The sequence below is a fragment of the Phoca vitulina genome, unplaced genomic scaffold (assembly GCF_004348235.1).
Source record: "Phoca vitulina isolate PV1807 unplaced genomic scaffold, GSC_HSeal_1.0 scaffold1, whole genome shotgun sequence".
NCBI classification, from domain to species: Eukaryota; Metazoa; Chordata; class Mammalia; order Carnivora; family Phocidae; genus Phoca; species Phoca vitulina.
The window spans coordinates 34,909,571-34,915,570 of record NW_022589704.1 but is presented as its reverse complement, the minus strand read 5'-3'; positions in this window follow the sequence as shown (position 1 = coordinate 34,915,570).

The following is a 6,000-nucleotide window of genomic DNA, read 5'->3' as shown; positions in this document are numbered from 1 at the left end:
ATAGCATCTCCAGGCTTTACCCTGAGAATGGTGATAAACAAGTTTGTTGGAACAAGTTCATACTGGCTTGAGAGAGCCAATTGTTAAATTTGAAATATATTAAAAATAAAGTAAATATAAATATATGACATTGTTGAACTGTTGATAGCTTGAAACTGGCTGTGGTAGGGTATTTACAACATGGAAATTGGCAAATGCTACCCACTAGGGCCCTTCTCTTCCCTAAAAGGTGATTTACTAGTGCACTATTGCTTGATTCTCCCCATAATTGCCCCTTATGCATGAACACACACACACACAGTGGACAGTTCTAACTCCACATCTTCACCTCTTCAGTCTACCTTAGCTTCCAGTAGCAGATAACTTTTTAATATGTCCCTACAACCAGAGATTCAACATTTTGACTCCTACCTTAAAGCAAATACTTTTGACATTCGATAATCAAATATATATTTTGGAATTACATTCTGGACCCTAAATAGACTTATCCAAAACTCCCGACCACACTGTTTGAGAACTGCTAATGTAGCACATCTGTCTATCTGCAGAACACATACAGCCATCTGCAGGAATCACTTGTGGGGGAAAACCTACACACTTAAGATGGCATTTCAGTAGAGGGATTCATGTATCAGCCTCAGAGATGTCTCACCACAGAATATTAACTTCTGTGAACTTAATATTTGGAGGAAGAGAGCCAATTAATTATTATAGGTATTTCAGAAAGCCTTGTACAAACTGTGCAATGAAAAAGCTTCATGAGCCAATTAAAATTATCGAGTTGCTTTGCCTTTGACAAGAATTCTATCAGTTCGGATAATGCTGTTACCTCATCATGATCAGGAACTCTGTGACATGTATCTTTGATTAATAACAATAAAAAAATGAATTATTGCTTATCATTACCATATTTTAGTAAATAAAACCATTCAAAACATGGAAGGAAAAATAATAGAAGGATGATGGAAAGTAGGGACCACTCGACTATGAATTTTTTAAGAGTATGCCAATTTTTTACTTTAAGAGAGCTAATGTTTATAAACATGTGGAGGTTGCTAATGAGGTGCCTAGAAGCACAGGCTCTGGAGACAGACCGCCTGGGTTTGTGTTAGAGCTTTGTCACTTACTAGCTCTACGATTTGGGGCAAGTTTCTTAATCTCTCCGTGCCTCAGTTTTCTCACCTGTGAAACAGAAATAAAAGCACCTACCTTACATAATTATTGTAAAACCAAAATGAAATACCCCATAAAGTGCTTAGAATGGTGTCTGAGATGTAGCAAATAACTAATAAATATTTGCTTTCATTTTTATTATTAATGCTATTTTTGGAGTGCTTATGATGTGTCAGGAACTATGCTACATGCTTTAGATTCAATCTCTTGTAACAGTATGAGGAAAAAATTAAACCCATTTTGTGAGTAAGAAAACAGACCTTCAGTGAAATGATGTAACTTTTCCAAGTTCTCCTGCCTAGTAAGTGAAAGGAGGTTGGCTCAATGTAGTTTTGGGGTTCCCATTTAAATGATAGAAAGGTGTAAAACCAATCCAAGCCATGCTGATATTTTGTATTCTATTGGGAATTTCTTCCTTCATAGTCAGCCAACCCTTGCATGCTGTGGCATAAACTATCCTTGTTCTGTCTTCAGCAGAGACGGAAAAACTCATCAACATCCCTGTGTTTCCACTCGAAGGCATTAAATTTCCCTTCTGACTGGTTTTCTCCACATTTTAAAAACCCACAGCTTCCATAGGCCTTCTTTATGAACTCTATTTATTAACCATAGAATAAGTTCCACAGAAGTATTTCCACTTTCTTTAACTGTAATTTTAAAATTAGACTTTAAATCTAAAGTTCATTATTAATATACGTAGGGTGCCGTATCCTTTGGCTGAACTTGCTTTGTTTATGAAGCAGCTGGATATAAGGATCCTTTTCCCCTGTTTTAGACTTTTTTCATCTCACCTTCTTACCTAGAGGTTGCTGTCCACAAGGTGTCATGACATACTTAATAAGAATTTTAAAAATTTTCAAGTTTGTATGTCATTTTGTTTCATGGGGGTGAGTCTAGGTTCTTACATTTAGTTGTGCAATCAGGAAGACAGGTTGTTGTTTTGTGTTTTGTGTTTTTTTTTTTTTTTTTTTGCGGGGGAGAGACATTTAAATAGCTGTATGGACTAGTGTTCTTTAAGAGATGAATATTATGTCATTGTCAATCATTCATTCATTCTCCTTGTCTGGGTCAGGCACTGTGCTAGACACCAGGAACTAAATACAACAGTCCCTGCTCACAGGGAGTGTGTAAGTCTCCTCAGGGAGATAAATGTGCAATTACCTAATTACAACAATAGAGCAAAGCACAGAAATCAACAGGAACCTGGGGGAAAGCGGCAGGGAAGGCACCCTCAAATGTGGAGATAGTGGGGTCTGATAAAATCGTGGGTGATCAATCAGAGACCCAGGCTCTACACCCGTGCTTACAATTTACTTCACTATTACACCATCCATTATGGTTGAATTGTATCCCCGCCCATAAAAACATATGTTGGAGTCAAATCCCCGCCCCCGTACCTCAGGATGTGACCTTACTTGGAGATAGGGTCATTAAAGTGAGGTCATTAGGGTGGACTCTAATCCAAAAGAGAGGAATTTGGATACAAAGACAGACACACATGACAGGAAGACAATGTGAAGAGACATATGGAGAAGTCAGCCATCTACAAGCCAAGGAACACATATTTCCCTCACGGCCCTCAGAAGTCATCAACCCTACAGACACCCTGATCTTGGACTTCTCGCTTCCAGAACTGTGAGACAATAAATTCTGTTATCTAAGCCCCCCATCCGGTCTGTGGTACTTGCTTATGGCCCCAGCAGACTAAAGAGCACTGTGCTGTCACGAGCATACCCCACATCTCAGGCTCCACTCTGGGCAAGGCACTCAGAACACAACCAACCAGAAAGCTGCCTCAATCTGCCTTTGGCTCATTTGTATGCTGTGACTCAGAGAAACCTTGAGTTTTCTTTAAAGAGCAACTTTGAGCCTACAAGATTCCTTTATCCCTCTAGTATGGATACCTCCCGTATGCTTTTGTTTATAAGATAAGTAATATACAATAATATGGGGAATTTTAAGAGTACAAGCAATACCCAATAGGTAAAACTTTCCAGTAAGTAACAGATCGATGTGGCACTACTTAAGATAAATGGTTAATAAACATACAAAAAGATGCGCTATCTCACATGTAATCAGATTTGTGACAGAAGTACTCTTGGTAAATGGAAGTTGTTAATACACATTAGAGAACCAACAAACGCACGCATCCAGAGTGAATGACAGCCTATTCACCTGTAACACACACACTGGTGCCGTTTGTCTTCCTCTTGGAACAACTAAGGTCGAATGAACCCGGAATGATCTTCCTAGAATACACAGTGACGTGTAACCTTCAAAACAAAAAACCAAAATCCAAAAAACCCACCTTCCATTAGGTATATATTCATTTCAGGCAACAGCTTCTGAGGAGAGGTTTTTAACCTAAAAAAGTCTGAAGCAATGAAAAGGCCTTTTACTTTAAAAATATATATAATTATGAAAATGATACACATAGGGAAAAAAAGAAGTGTACAAAGTTAAAAATGGAAGCCCCTCATTCCAAGGGTTATCAGCGTCAACTGTGTGCATATCCTTCAAGATACATAGATTTCTGCCTCCTTCTCCCCTTTTTAGAGTGCATGCTGTATATATTGTTCTGACTTCCTCTTATCACTCAAAAATATGTCAGCAGATGTATATCTTCCTCATTTTTAACAGTTATTATTCCTCAGTGTATATGTATTACATTTATTTAACCATTCCTCTACTCAGGAATGTTGAGGTGTGGTGCAGTGTTTTTGGCTGTTACAAATGGTAGTATGATAGACATACAACATAAATGTATTTTTGCACGCTTAGTGTTTCTGTAGGACAAATTACATGTAATGGAAATGCATGGTCAAAGTATATATGCATTTTTAATATTTATAAATGCTGCAAACTGCTTTCCAGAATTTTTATCAATTCATACTCCAGTCAGTTGAGTATGCAAGTTGTTACTTCTTATACACACTCATGAACACTTGATATTAAAACATTTTTTTGCCAAACTGAGAAGTAGAAAATGCTATCTTGTTTTTGTTTACACTCTGATTATTCGTGAGGTTGAGTATGTTTTCGTGTGCTTATTAGCACATATTCCTTCTGAGAATAACTTCTCCATATCCTGTGTCCATTTTCTTATTTTGCTTATTTTTCTTATTTTGCTGCTTCTTTTTCCTATTGATTTCGAGAAGCTATTTGTTGTTTTGCATATTAACCTCTTCCTGTTGTTTATTTATGTTGCATATATTTTCTCCCATTAGGTAACATTGTTTATGGTACCCTTCCACTGCACAGAAATGTTGTTTTTTTGGTACTCAAATCTGTTTAATCTTTTCTGTTAGTTTCTAGAGTTTTTATCATGATTTTTCTAACTAATAAAGATAACCAATATTGTGAGTCGGCCTTATTTCCTTTTAGTCATTTATATTTTTCTTTGTTTAGATTATTAATCCATCTGGAATTTTTTCTGGAATATGGAATAAGATAAGTGTATTAGTTACGCTTAGCTCAACAGGTCTTTTTCCTCAGATAACAATTCCCTGTGCGTGGTCAGCAAGTAGCTACCTTAGAGTGACTCAGAGACTCTGGCTCCTTTCATCTTCACTCTCCTCTAGGTAAGTAGTCAGCAAATGACAACCCAGGGCACACCAACCCACTGCCTGTTTTTGTAAATGGAGTTTTATTAGAACACAACCATGTCCATTTGTATACACAGAGTCTGTGACGGCTTTCCTATAAATCAGCAGAGTTGAGCAGTTACGATAGAGACTTTATGGCCCACAAAGCCTAAAATGTTTACTGTATGGGCCCTTTATAGAAAATGTTTGCTGACTCTTGCTCTAGAGACCCAGACTCCTGAGTTCCACGTGGCAGATTGGAAAGAGAGCTCATGTAGTAGGTTCTCCATGGGTGGGGCCGGGCAGTGGGGTATAAAACTTACCCTTACATTCCACTGGTCAGAATTCAGTCACGTGGCTTCACCTAACTACACAGAAGGCCGGCAAATGTGAATTAGTTGTGCCCCCAGGATGAAAGAGAAACAGATTTGTGGAATTATTAGCCAATCTCTGCCACAGTGTACCCTGCAATGATTTGCTTCTTTCTTCCTCTCTATTTTTAATCAGAATAGGCTAGTTTATACTGCAGAAACATTACAACTCCTAAATCTCAGTAGCTTAGAACAGCAAGGTTGATTTTCTTGCTGGTACTACATATCCGGTGAGGATGAGCAGGGGTGGCATTGCTGCTTGTTGCACACTCCAATCCAGTGGAGAAGCCACCACCAGGCGCCTTGCTGGTTGTAGTACTGGTGGAGAAAGAGAGTGTGGTGATGCATGAAGCTCTTAACTTCTGATACTGATACTCATCATTTCTGAGCAAGTTGCAATGCTACACTGTACTTCAGCAGGATAGAGAAGTGCAACCCTACCATGTCCTTCAAAAGAAGCAGGGCTAGAATATTTGTGGACAGCCCTAATACATGCCACACTCACACACAAAGAACACATTCATCTCCTCCCTGAGGGGAAATCACCCAGATTCTACCCAGTCACTCCCCTAGTCAAAGTCAAGGATCTCTAAATGATGACTCTCCAGCAGGTCTGAATACTGGTTTGGAGCCTAGTAGTCTAGTGGTCTTAGATTAAAGCCTAGCAACTAAAATTATTCTCTGTCCCCACTACTTATTCGGATGCCAAAATTGTAATAGAGACAACAACTAATCATGGCCTCTAACAGCCGTCTGGGATCTGAGCCGCTTGCACGAGTGTGAACCCTGCTCTGAATGCCCAGAGAATCAGGAGCCCAGCACAATCTAGGGGGTGGAATATGGCATTTTGCTGAAATCAGTACTGCAGGGAA